Raw genomic sequence first — 15,171 nt, forward strand, 5'->3', positions numbered from 1 at the left:
GTAAGTCCAAATTATGACCAATGTGTAATTATTTTACTTAATTTCTTACAATTATAACTTTCTCATCTCATAATAAGACTTTTATGTCATTATTATGACTTTTAATCTCATAACTTTGACTTTTTATCAAACTATTTCCTCTTATTGTCCTGTGCACCTGTTTGAGAAGCATTATTAAAGTATAGACATTTAAACAGACACAAACACAGATAGTAAATGACAGCAGCGTCACAGTGACCTCGCTGCTCTCTCACATCCGGTGGGTGTGCGCTCTGTCAGCTTTGTTAGTTAGCTCTTATCTGACAGATAAAGGCAGTGGGACGACTCTCTCAGGACCTCTGCTGAACTTTTAGACCCCGGGGCTGCTTTCATGACCTCTACCCTCTGACAAAAACGTACACCTACATACACAACACACACTGATAACATGATATCACCCCAATGCTAAATGTTTGGTTCCTGGTCACTCTGTCAACACTGTCACACTCTCACTGCCTCACACCACAATCAAACACACTCACACTCATGATCCGTCTATCTAAAGGGCTTCATTGGTTCCCTTTAAACTAACGGAGGCTACATCCAGCAGCTAATTGCACAATTTAAGATACACTTTACCCACTGTAATTTAGAGAGGTGCCTGGGTGAACAATATCCGCCATATTTGATCTGTCTCCAGCACACGCCAGAAGCACCACTCCAGTCTACCTAAGACAGGACAAGATTTTTGATGCATGATCTGACAAAATGCAATCACAAAAGACAAAAAGGCTGTAGCTTGCTGCTCTAAGTATAACACAATTAAAGATGGGTGCATGCATTTAAATTTAAGTGGTCATTTAAAGGGTTTTGGGCGTTTGTAAGTGCTAACAGTAAGCTAAGATGCTGGCATGGAAAGTGATGGTTTCTATTTTTAAACAAAACTAGTGATTGTGTAGAGGTAGCCTGTGTTTGTGTGTTCAGCAATTGTTCGTGTGAGAGAGATGGATATTTAACGCTTGAGTGTGCATGCATGCATGTTGGTGTGTTATAGGTTAATCTGTCCCTGAAGGCAAGCAATAGAGGAAAAGGAGTGGTGGTCTGATGGAAAGTGCTGTCTTTGGCCTAAACACTCACATCCTGTCAGAGCAGCATAACCTGGCAGCTTTTGTTATGCTGAGCTCTCTTCGTAAAGTCATCCTCGTCATTCCCAGAGGAATTCCCACCATTAGAGGGTAGGATACGGTTAAAGATGAAGCATGGATCTCTTCTAACAGAGTCCACATGTACCGCTGATCAAACCTGTGCACCTCCTGTCGCTTCTACTCACATCTAACTCCCCTGATAGATCCCATTGGCTGTTAGGCCTCTAAATAAGAGAGATATCTGCACACACTTTGTCATGTCTGCCTTTGTTCCCCCGCAGCAACACACCGGGGCAGGACCGCGGCTGTAAACCACGAGTTCCCTTTTTCATCAGTGCTTCTTTATGGCAAGCAGCAAAGGCAACGCACCAAGGCCTCTGCAGAGAAAAGCCTGTTGATCCAAACATTTCTCATCTTCATCCATGAGGCAGGAGAGATGCGAGGAGAGAGAGAGCCAGGCAGCTTTACGTCTTTGATCAAAAGGCTGCAGCAGAAAAACATTAGAGATGAGAGGCAGAGAGGTTTTTAGGAGGAGCGGCATGTCGGAACAAGTAAAGAAATCAGCAGGAACTGCGAGAGGAGATGGAGAGGGAGATGTGGAGCAGAGATTACAAGGAACTGAAGGATGGAGGAGAGAGGATACACAGAAAGATGGAGCACGAGAGAGGTGATAGTGAGAAGCAGATGAGAGAACAGAAGCATGCTGACAGAAACAAACACTCTCAAATCATTTTTACTGAAGAAGTTTTTCTTACACGACTAAAACCCGAGACACAATGTTTTATACCCCAAAGTGTCTGGACTTTTCTAAAAAGTCTCAACCAGTGTTTCCATTACTATTCTCTGAGAGCACAAACTTAAGCATGTCTCTGCAAAACCTGAAAAGTTTTGAAATGATGATTTTATTCATTAGGGCGGAAAAAGCCATCCAAACCTCCCTGGACCTATGTGAAGAAGTCATTACCCCCTTGTTAAATCATGAATCAACCAGGACACACCACATTTTTTTGGATAGTTGAGTTAAATTTCACTAGCCACACCCAAGTCTGATTACTGCCAAACCGATTGAACTCAGGAGTCCCTTAAAGAAAACCTGTCTCACAAGGTGAAATAGGCTAAAAGATCTCTAAAAGCAACACATCATGGCATCATGGCAGAAATTGAAGAACAAATAACAAACAAATTCACCAACATCTATCAGTTTGGAAAAGGTTATAAGGACATTTCCAAGGCTCTTGGACTCCAGCTAACTACTGTGAGAGCCATTATCCACAAATGGAGAAGACTGGGAACAGTGGTGAACCTTCCCAGGAGTGGCTGGCCTACCATCACTCCAACAGTGCATCAGTGACTCATCCAGGAGGTCACAAAAGAACCCAGAACAACATCTAAAGACCTGCAGGCCTCACTGACCTCATTTAAGGCCAGTGTTCATGATTCAACCATAAGAAAGAAACTGGGTAAAAATGGCATCCTTTGGAGTGTTCCAAGGTAAAAAAAAAAACCCATTGCTGACCAAAAGAACGCAAAGGCTCAAATCACGTTTGACTAAAAACATCCTGATGATTCCCAAGACTTTTGGCTAAACATTCTGTTCACTCACCTGACAAAAGTCTTGGAAGCTGTACTTACTGTTACATCTGGAATAAAACCAACAGCATTTCATCAAAAGAACATCAGCAGTCAAACATGGCAAAGTGTGAAGGTCTGGGGCTGCTTCGCTAGATCAGGCCCTGGACCACTTGCTGTAATTGATGGAGCCATGAATTCTACTCTCTACCAGAAAATCCTGAAGGAGAGTGTCTGGGCATCAGCTTTAAAAAACAAAATTAAGGTTTTGGAGTGACCTAGTCAAAGTCTGGACTTAAATCTGATTGAGAAGCTGTGACATGACCTTTAACAGGCCATTTATGCTAGAAAACTCTCTAATGTGGCTGAATTAAAATATTCTGCAAAGAAGCATGGGCCAAAATTCCCCCACATTGATGTGAAAGACTCGCTGACACCTATCACAAATGCTTGCCTGCAGTTGTTGCTGCCAGGGATGAAACAACCAGTTATTAGGTTTAGGGGGCAATGACTTTTTCACGTAGGACCAGGTGGGTTTGGATGGCTTTTTTCCTTAATAAATGAAGGAATCACTTAAAAACTGACTTTTGTATTTACTCAGGTTATCTTAATCTAACATTAAAACTTTTGTCACATTTTTCCTGGCAACTGAAAAAACACTTAACCTTGACCCCCAAAACAGACATACCAACTGAACTATGACCTCTTTAAGCCGTTACATCTTTAGCTTTTATCAATCTCTACTGTGATACAATAATATGGTTAACTTTAACTTGCTATACATATATCTTTATGTATGCATAAGAATTCTTCTGGGAGTGAAAGAAGTCAGACATCATGAATGTCAAGTGCAAGTCTGATTTGCAGCTGATTTTAGTGAAAAACCTTCTAATGTATGTAAAGAATGCATTGACCTCAATGCTTAGCTAATAATTTTCATGGTCTCCACCACAGCTGTTCTGAATGCTTCCTTCACTGTTGAACACTAACTGTCCCTGGTCTTTGTTTGAAAGTATGCAGCACTCATGTTTTTACCACCAGAGCATAAACCAACAATTAGACTTCAGCAGCACCCAACAAGACTCCATCATCACATTCCTCTCATTCCTGCAATTAGAGACACGGTGCATGGGCCTTAAAGAAACGAAATCCTCTTGCTCTCCTTCTGCTTTGTTCTTTCTCACGCTGAGACGACTGGAGATGATTGCCTGGACGAGGAGGGGGACTCCTCCTCGCTTCTCTGCTTTCTTTTTACTGAGCTCTCTCTCCACCTCCTCCACATTCCTCAGGCCGGAGCATTACCCCGTAAGAGAGGAGGAGACATTCCCTGAATCCTTTGTCGAGCTCAGGATGCTCCTCCTGGTGAGAAATGGAGGGAGGGGTGGTAATGATGGTAGATAGTTTACCTTTAATGGCTGTTCAAAGCAGGAAATGGAAAGAGATCAGGGCTCATAATGACCTTTAACTTTTCAACTCAAAGAGATTCAGAGGCAGTGATTGCACATTTTGTAGGTAAAATATTTCTAACAGGTTTTACAGCTCTTCAAACTTTTGAAAGCCAATTATCTAAATCATCCATCACTGTCATGATCTTGAAAGTTTCCAGGGTAGATCATCTTGAGTGGCTAATTTATTTAACTTTTTCTTTCTAGCAGGTGCAGCAGGGCTAAATTTTTTATTTTATCCTTAAAGTTTTAAAAGGTGGATGGAAAAGCATTATATTTTCCTTGATGATGCTTTTCCCCTTTTGTCAAAGGAGAGAAACTCTTAATTTTAATAACTGTAATGGGACGTGTCTTTTCATTGAGGCCACCATGGATTACGAGTACAATTACCCAGACTCACTTTGGTTGGGGATTGTGGAGCAGGTGTATCATCTCATCCAGGCGTGCCAAATACATGTCCCTGTGTGCGTGTTTCTACAAAGCTGTTACTTACTCCCTCAGCTATAAATGATAATTCATTCACGTGATTTTAAAAATAAATCAGTTTTTCTTGGTAAAAGGAAACTTCTATCCATGCTTGTAAATCTCCTGAATCAATATCAAACATCTTTGTGATGACACTGGTCTCATATTGAATAATTAAGGTTAAAATCCTAGCCTCTCTATTCATCTCCATGGTGTAACTCACAGTATTGACCAACCATTTGCTAGACGATTGGACTGTATGTCTTAGTATTTTAGCATCAAGAGTGACCTGATGTCTTATGTTACCAGAATAAACAGCTAGAGCCAAAAGTAAAAGTTTATGCTGATTCATCACACAACATAAGAGACGGTACACTATGTTTGCTACAGGACTAAGATGTCAGTGTTTCCCATCCCTAAGAGTTATCAAATGTAGCTTACAGCTGCACAAAAGTTTGTAAGAAAATATCTCTTTTAGATTAGAATAATGGACTGTTAATTTTCCCAAATTGATCCCTAAACTGAATGCACAATAAGCCGTGCTGATAAAGAACAATCAGACCGTCTGTGAGCGTATCGGTCCGTCAGACTCTACAGACCCAACATTTACACGCAGCATTGTTGAGCTTCATTAATCTGACCTGCCAGCTCCTTTATCCTCCCACTTCATCCATTTTCCATTGTTCTGCTTTCTGCCCTGATTGCTGTCCGCCGCGCATTTACATTCCTCAGACATTAAGACACACCAAATACACCCCACTCGCACAAATACACACAGAAATAAACATACGTGTCAGCCGAGTCAGCAAACCTGCAGATAGAGAGCATAAATACACAAACCACACTCACACAAAGCTTTAACACCACTGCTGTCGGATATGTTGCTCTGCTGTGATAAAGAAATCAAGTCTGGTTCTCAGGCAAGACGCTACAACAACTCACAAAATACACAAATACACACTGGTACCCACACAAACTGATCAGCTAAAATGTTCTCACAGCGGCAGAAACAGCTCACTCAGCCTTTGAATCTTAAAAACATTACTGTAGTCACTATTTAAAGGTTTTTAGCACTAATAATCACTTATACATTATCACATTTCATTTATCAAGGGAAAAAAGCCATCCAAACCTACCTGGCCCTATGTGAAAAAGTAATTGCTCCCTAAACCTAATAACTGGTTGTTCCATCCTTAGTGCAGGCAAGAGTCTTTATCTTCACTGCAGAGGAATTTTGGCCCACTGTTCTTTGCAGAGTTGTTTTAATTCAGCCACATTAGAGGGTTTTCCAGCATGAACGGCCTGTTAAAGGTCATGCCAAAGCATCTAAATCAGATTTAAGTCCAGACTTTGACTAGGTCACTCCAAAACCTTAATTTTGTTTTCTAAGCCTTTCAGAGGTGGACTTGCTGGTGTGTTTGGGGTCATTGTCTTGCTGCATAACTTAAGTGTTTTTGAGCTTGCCATCCAAACTGATGGCCAGACATTCTCCCTCAGGATTTTCTGGTAGGCAGCAGAATTCATGTTTCCATGGATTAGGGCAAGTGGTCCTGAAGCAGCAAAGCAGCCCCAGACCTTCATACTATCACCACCATGTTTGAAACACTGTGTTAGTTTTACTCCAGATATAATGGGGCGCCTTCCAAAAGGTTCAACCTTGGTCTGGTCAGTCCATAGAATATTTTCCAAAAATTCTTGAGGATCATCAGGATGTTTTTGTTGAAATAGGAGATGAGCTTTGGTGATCTTCTTGGTCATCAGTGGTTTTGGCCAAGGAACTCTCCCATGGATGCCATTTTTACCCAGTCTCTTTCTTATTGTTGAATCATGAACACTGACCTTAACTGAGGCCAGTGAGGCCTGCAGGTCTTTAGATGTTGTTCTGGGTTCTTTTGTGATCTCCTGGATGAGTCACTGATGCACTGTTGGAGTAATTTTGGTAAACTAGCCACTCCTGGGAAGGTTCACCACTGTTCCCAGTCTTCTCCATTTGTGGATAATGGCTCTCACTGTAATTGACTGGAGTCCCAAAGCCTTGGAAATGTCTTTGTCCTTTTCCAGACTGATAGATGTCAGTGACTTTGTTTCTCTATTGTTCTTGAATTTCTAGACTGGCAACATGATGTGTTGCTTTTTGAGATCTTTTAGCCTACTTCACTTTGTCAGACAGGTTCTATTTAAGGGATTTCTTTATTCAACAGGTCAACAGATTCGGCAGCTATGGTGTAGATTTGACACTGATGTCTAAATTGGTACAAAATGATCCAGTAATTGAGCTTAATGAACTGGTATAAAATGCTGAAGCTCACACCATTGTTACTTGTGGTGAATTTATTTGTTAGAGCCATCGGTGCTCTGGTCAACTTTATTTCTGCTAATAATTGCTAATGGTTTAGTGATTAGGGTGATTCTTGTCTCTTCTTTAAATAAATTTCATTTGTGCATTCCTTTAGATTCCCATGAACATTGTGAAATTTTCACACAGACATAAACACAGACACCAGCATCGCTCTCTGCACCACACCTGGGGGGGGGGGGGTAAGGTCCTTTTCCTTATCACTGCAGCCTCCAACATGGCCGTAAGTAGGTGAGAAACTCTGCTGTTTTCCTTTTCTCTCCATCAGAGTCAAACACACAAAAGGTCTCTCACAATATCCTGTTTCCGAGCGTTGCCTCTGGAGGCGAGATCCCCCTCCGCTCGGTTGGAGTAGTGGAGGGAAAGGCAGTCATTCATGTGAGAGATGGCTGAGGATGGTTCACAGGCATCGGCTGAGGCTGAGCTGCTGAGAGGATGGTCTGGGTTTTGTTTTGTATTGTCTGATTTTATTGTTTGTAATGATTTATGCTCACTGAAGTCTAGATTATGAGGTCTGACAAATGAGAGGAAGCCAATAATGAGGAAATAAACAATTGGAAAATAAACACTCTCTTATTCTCTGTACATTATGCAAGAAATCATACTTTTGAGGTTGTTGCCATAACCTGTTCACTCTTTAGACTATTGCTCAGTCGATTTCTGTTTTTCTTTCCTCAATCAATCCATCAACCTCTGCCATAATACTAAGCTATAACCTGTAGAGGAAGTTTACATGAAGGACTCTTCATCAGGACGTTGCAGGACATCCTCTTGAGAATCTGCTTAACCCAGTAATAAGATAAAGAAGAAAACATCCACACAGCTATTTTAAAATTTAAAGACTTTTCCCTGTGAAAATTGACAGAGACCGAACAAAAGCAACTCTTTGGACTAACTATCATCTGGTTTTGCAACAAGGTTGAAATAGTTTTGGATCTTTCATTTGTTTTTGTTTGCATTTCTTACTTTTATCTTCAATTTCAGCTTTGTCTTAACAAATTCTTAATATTTTTTTACAAAATGTATGAACAGTTTTAATTGGGGGAGAAGGCTTTGCTCAAAAGATGCTCCCTAGATTAGTCAAGCAGCATGCTTTGACTATCCAGGGGTTGCATAGCTAGAAACCCTCATGTGGATGGATGCATTAATGAAAATGCGTACTGAATACAATAGATTCAGTTCAAAAACAATTGAAACAAAGAAGCATGAATTTCAATATGATGGTGCAAAAAGCTTTATAAAAAAGGAGGCTGGGGTGGAGGAGGTGAAGGTTTGCCAGCACCTGCTTGGTGCAACAGCATTAATGCAAAGACATATTGGTGAGAAATACATCATATTTAAATACACTGCTGTGTTAAAAGAAAGAAATGTGATTGGCTGTGAGAGCTGGTCATCAGCTGATCAAGGCAAGGCATATGACTACCCTGTCCTACATGAACTAAAGTTGACTGGGTATTTGGCAAGTTTTTCCTCCTGTGCTTCATTAACTGACATGTTTGACTGCAGTCTGCACCAAAATAGACCTGGGGAAAAAAAGTTGAATGGTGCTTTTGGGTGTGCGGGAGATGGACCAAAGCGCACAGTGAACTGCAGAGATTGACTAGAGAGGGAGTGATTTAAGCCAGAATGCATTTCTGGTGCAGATCCCTGCACTACAGAGTATGTGGAATTCTGAGGTAACCTCCAATTTCCACATACACCTGCTGTGCTGCAATCCAACACACAGTGGTTTTACTCCAACTGAAGGCAAACAACTTCACTAACTGGATGTTTGTGTAGAAAACAGTGCATCACAGCTCAGCCTTGAGCAGCTTGAGACAAGAGGGCACACGATCACTGGAGAACTACAAGTTCACAGGGACCAGCATGTCAACAGCAGATTATTTTGTCTTTTTTGGGGTTGATTTTTCGTTCATTTTAACATGATTCCATGAGTTCATTGCTACCGCTATGGGTGAGTACATCAGGAAGTTAAATTGTTTATGTTTGCTACAAAGGACATGTGGTTTCATGTTAAATAGTGCAGTTTTCCACCTCAAAAGTGAACTTTTTATCATCAATGTCACTGTTGTGGCTCTGCGACTCAGTGACCTCTGAAGACCTTTTGCTTGTGCTGCAAGATGAGATATGAAGTTGATATAGTGATGATTTACAATCAGGAATCCATGCGATGTGTTTCAGATAATGAGAATGCTATGTTATTTCTGTTTTCATTAGTTTTAGTTAACTCTAAAAACTGTAGTTTGCATACAGTTTTAAGGTATCATGCTGTTGGCCTTGGCTAAAAATGCAGTTAACATTGGCACTTTTGGCTCTTAACTCTGGACTCACTGGACCGCTCTGGTGAAGGATATCATGGTATTCTTCTCCTCAAATACTCTATGATTCTCCTAAGAGTATGAAATCCCAGATGTTATCCTCCAAAACACAACCACACAACTGATTAAAATGAAATAAGAGCATAATTTTAAACTTGTAAAACAAACATAAAATTATCAGCTGTTTTAATTTAGTTATCCCATTAGGTTTTGTTCAATAATCTGACTAAATGTCACATAATAAATGTTTGTTTTTGTTCCTGTGTAACTCCATTAGTGCGACTGCATCGGCTCTGATCAGCTGCAGATGTCTGCAGGTCACCGTCGAGTCATTGAAGTTTACTCAGAAACTAAAAACTTTGACGACTTTACATCAGGGACGTCTCCCACCCTGAACATCAGCTGGAATTTCCTTTATTCATCACATTTCAGGAAAGGGACATCAACCTTCATCCCCAGCATGCATTGAGTTTATTTAAAATGAAAAATAAAGGAAGGGAGAGTGAATTTAAGGCAAATCTGATCTGTTCTGTTACACTGAGAGGAGATGTTTGAGGAGCTCTGGATGTATAGTGACAGTTTTCTGTTGTCTGTTCAAAGATAAAGAGTAGATATCAAAGCCCAGTCTCAGACAGAGAAGTTAAATAAATGTTTGACTAAATTAATGATCAGTGATCTCTCCACAGAGCTGTCACTGTCTGTGTATCTGCTGATAACAAAGCATTGTGAGGAGAATCACTGAGCTTCAGTTAGCATTGTGTTTCTGTGTGTTTAACATTAAACCATCAATGAAAGGAGAGTGAGAGTAAATAAAGCAAAAATCTGCACAGAACTGAACTCTTACTCTAAAATCAGCATTTACTAACTCATAACAACTCCCAAAAACTGAAAAAAAAGGTCAAAGGTTGATTTTAGCTGGAAGACAAAATTCTATCTTTTGTATGACACACAAAAAAATATATAAAGGGCTTTTTATTTGGAGTTTTAGTCAAATGATGTAATAAAATCCAGACAAAATGACAAAAATAATAAAAATAATACATACTGGTATAACTTTATTTCCTAAAACTAGGGTTGTAATGGTTCAGAGAGGTCTTGACTCAGCAACAAGACGTCTTGGATGCATATTTCTAGCTTTGTCTTATTTTGTACTGTTAGTAGTGACAGTTCCAGTTCGTTCCATCTTGTGTTGATTAAGCTCCCTGTGATAGTTGGTCCAGTCCATAATGGATAAAACATTAAACACAAAAAACAGGAAAACAACAACAAGCAAGCAACACAGAAATGAAAGGCATCGCTTGATTTGAAATTTTGAAATTAAAAATTCTAAAAAAATCAAAATAAAACCAGTGCAACATGGAACAATGTATTATATTTATGATTTATAAAAGTACGCGGTCATTTGATTATTAAAGAACTGAAGGCCGGGGATAGTCTTTCATGAACTTAGGTCAAGAGTTAATGCTTGACTCTTGTCGCTAATCAACCCTCAGAATTCCACTCATATACTGCTAATGGGCACACAACTATCCACAGAGAGCATGCCTGGCTGTCTTTGGTGTATCCCCATCACAATCAAAACAAGATTATTGATCATAAACACCTGGGAAGATAATCTTTACATCTGTTAAATAATCAGGTCTTTGCTGATGCTGGTTGGAAAGGAATAACGGCCCAAAATCAAGTCAGAATAACTCAAAAAGGAAAAGGCATAATAGACTCAGATTGACAACATCTCTTGATGTTATGCATGGTGTCTGAAATGTCCCCTTTTTGTTTTTTACTTGTCGACATTTGGGTTGCAAAAACAGTTTTAATTTTCCTGATAAACTATTTTTTCCTTCCATTTTTGTGCCTGTATACTTACAATGTGTAACAGTGACTTTTGACCTCCAAAATCTATTCAGTTCCCCTTTAAGTCAAGTGTAGGTTGGTGCCAAATTGGTAAAAAAAAAAAAAAATCCCAGTGCAAATATTCTTCAAATATTGTGGTCACAATTCAAGGTTGCAGTGATCTTTGACCTCCAAAATGCATCCACTGTAGCCTTAAGTTAGCACAGATATCTGGGTAAAAATTGCTGGAAACATCTCAAAGGTTCTTGAAATATTTCATTTAAAGAACAGACTTGACAGATGGACAGACAACCCAAACATCCAATGTCTCTTGTCCTGGCCATAAACGACACAGACATGTTTAAAATAGAAAGAGAGGCCTGTCTGACAACAACCAAAACTTTCAAGTGTCTTACAGGGAAGGATTCTCAAATGAATGGAAGGTGCTATAGAAATAAATGTTGGATATTTTCATGAATTTGAAATTCATACTTTTTAAATATCCCTTCCCTTGAATATAACATAGTCTCCTTGGCTCTTACTCTCCTTTGTGCCCGACAACAAAAGAGAACTTTTATTGCTGGTTTTACAGACGCCAAGCATGTTCAACTCTCTGACCTGACACAGAGAATAAAACCAGTGCACCTGTTTTCCAGCTGAATCCTCCTGGCTGTAAGAATCTCACTTTCCCATGGAGATTATTGCTTCTGTAGCTCCCTGATTTATGTTTGTACAAACTGTGAAACCAGCTCAATCATCACAAAGATACCAGAGAGAGTGGGAGGAAGGGAGAGGATGAGAATGGGATAGAGACAGAGAGAAAGTGGAGGATTTCATGGTCAGTGAGACAAACTCTCAGCCCACACAATGATCCAGTCTGGATTTACTACTTCCTGGGTCCTGAACAAGAGAAGTGTGCTAAAAGACACTTTTATTGATCTCTTTGTGTACGCTGAGATTTAATGCTGTTGCAGACATAACATTTTCCACTGAAGAGGTCAGAAGTCTTTTGGTAGCCTTTAAATTTAGGATTTCACATGAGGGACCCAGAGCTGAGAACATTTGACCTCAAAGTCTGGTTCATTTAATCACTGTGAATACTCATACTCACACACAGAGCCCAAGCATGCTTGATGATGAGTTTGGACACCTTAAATGTTTACTAGCCTGAGTATGGGGTATTCTACTGTCTTAGAACTGTCATATCAACTCAGCATGGACCATTTTATCATCTGAGCTGCATGATTGATGTGAAAGTAGTAGAGGGTTTTAGTTGGCATCTTAAGTAATCATTAAAACATTCCTGTGGGCTGCAGGTTGGACTTCATTGTTCACACAGAGCATAAACAAATGCCATCTGCGTTTCTTTGTCTTTATTCTTGGTGGATGTGTAAACCAACACTGTGCATACTGCGCACTTCTGCACCAGACTGTGTGTATATCTGTCAAAAACAGATATACTAACTGTTGTTGGTTTTTGAAAGTTGAAAAAAAGCAAAAAAAAAAAAAAACCCAGTGTTTTTATAATATAGTGGAAGTGATTGGGAACGACAGCAACTCAGCCACAAAGTGGTGGGCCACGTCAGGGGAAGCTGAGGCACATAGTGCGCAGAGGTTGCCAACTCTCTGCAGAGTCAACCAGTACAGACCTCCAAACTTCATGTGGCCTTCAGATTAGCTCAAGAACAGTGTGTAGAGAGCTTCATGGAATGGGTTTCCATGGCCGAACAGCTGCATCCAAGCCATACATCACCAAGTGCAATGCAAAGCATCAGATGCAGTGGTGTAAAGCACACCGCCACTGGACTCTAGAGCAGTGGAGATGCGTTCTCTGGAGTGACGAATCGCGCTTCTCACCAGTGCTTTTCGCACCAGTGCACAAAGGAAGGTCCATAAAGAAATGGATGAGAGAGTTTGGTGTGGATGAACTTGACTAGCCTGCACAAAGTCCTGACCGCAACCCGATAGAACATCTTTGGGATGAATTAGAGCGGAGACTGAGAGCCAGGCCTTCTCATCCAACATCAGTGTGTGACTTCACAAATGCGCTTCTGGAAGAATGGTCAAAAATTCCCATAAACACACTCCTAAACCTTGTGGAAAGCCTTCCCAGAAGAGTTGAAGTTGTTATAGCTGCAAAAGGTGCACCGATGTCATATTAAACCCTATGTGTTAAGAATGGGATATCACTTAAACTCATATATAAGTCAAAGCAGGTGAGCGAATACTTTTCTCAATATAGTGTATCTACACATAGATATTTATGGGTAAAGCTAACAAAGCTATGTTAGCTATGTACTTAATGTAGCTACATAGCTCACATAGCTAAAGATAAAGTTCATAGATATCCACACATAGACATCTATGAATAAAGCAAAGGGAGTTATGTTAGCTGGGTAAGCTAAGTAAGTAATATAGCTACAAAGCTCATGTAGCTAGAGGCTCATAGATATCTACATATAGATATCAATTAGCTATACCTTATGCTACTTAGCTTACATAGCTAATGAAGCTAAAGGTCAAAGATATCGACATATAGATATCTATGGGTAAAGCTAACAAAGCTATGTTAGCTATGTTGGCTACGAAGGTAATGTAGCTACATAGCTAACATAGCTAAATGTGAAACTTATTGATATCCACACATAAAAGCTAACAAGGCTATGTTAGCTATGTAAGTTATGTAGGTAATAAGCTACATATCTTACATAGCTAATGAAAGTACATGTAGAGTTCATAGATATCTACACATAATTATCTATGAGGGGCTGCATGGCTGTGCATGGGTTAGCTGGAGCTAAAGATAGACCTGTTTTGAAAGTACTAAAGTAAACAGTGGATCACTGCAGATTTATTAATTTATATTTGTACACAGTAAAACAATGATTTTGTTTGTTGTAAAAGGTTGCTTCAGTAAAAAACTGTGGTCTTGGGATAGAGAGCCACAGCCTCGATAAAGAAACCAAAAACCCTGCAGAAACACATTTTTTAGTTGGAGAATTTATGAGATTTGTTAACAAAAGAAACAATGAACACAGTTGTTTTTACCTTTTACACAAAGCCTTTCAGTCTCTAAGGTTCAGTATTGTTCCTGCAGGATTGTTAATGAAATGTGTGTAAATAATACTGACACATGACATTTACACAGAGACTTTATCCCCTCCACCACCAACCGTTCTCCAACTGTGGTATCCCTCATTCCATCAGAAAATAGCCGTTTGGATAGTTTTGACCAGTTTTACATAGACACACTTAAGGTGTTTGCAGCAGCGCCTGTGTGAGTGAAAGGTGTGTTTAAGCTAATATAATGTTAACGGTGAAACAGCTGCCATAAAAGACCAGCACTGCTTTACGACGGAGCCTGAGGATCTCTGTAGGGTGTCTGGAGGCTACTGTTGACACACACACTTGTCTCCCGTGTGAACTCTGAGAGACTGCCAGTGTTTGTGTGTCACACCTGGTCTGCTAAGATCCACCTGGTTTCTTCTCCTCCCTTTCACCTGTCGTTCACCCCGCTGGCCGCAGAGCAAGAGAGAGAGAGAAAATACTTGAGCTGCTTTCTTTATAAACCGCGAACAACATTTATCACATTCTTTAGAGATAATAAATGTCTGCTCACCCACAAACAGAGGCCAGAGAAGTCAGAGTTGTTTTTGTTATTCATGGAGATGCAGAGCTCCAAACACAGACTGAAGCTGAAGCTGTTTAGACAGATGTGCTCCCAGTCCTTCATCACACGCCAGCTGCTCTGTCCTGACCTCCCCAAACCTTGACCCTTTGACCACTACGACATTTTGATTGTCTTTTTAGGGCGTTACTGGATTGGTGTGACAAATGAGAGTGATGTTTTTTAGCTCCGTAGTTGTGTAACTAACATTTTTGTAACCAACACTCTGAATGCAGCTTTTTCACATTGACACAGTCGACTCCTAACTGAATTTTTTTTCCTTAATTTTGTGAGAGTCCTGCTGTTTGCCTCTTCATTATCTATTACAAAGCTCCTTCACCACATTCATGCTACAACAACCTTTTCACTTATCAGCATCTGCTCCAACAAGCTC

This window comes from Cheilinus undulatus, linkage group 15 (genome assembly GCF_018320785.1).
Source record: "Cheilinus undulatus linkage group 15, ASM1832078v1, whole genome shotgun sequence".
Taxonomy (NCBI): Eukaryota; Metazoa; Chordata; class Actinopteri; order Labriformes; family Labridae; genus Cheilinus; species Cheilinus undulatus.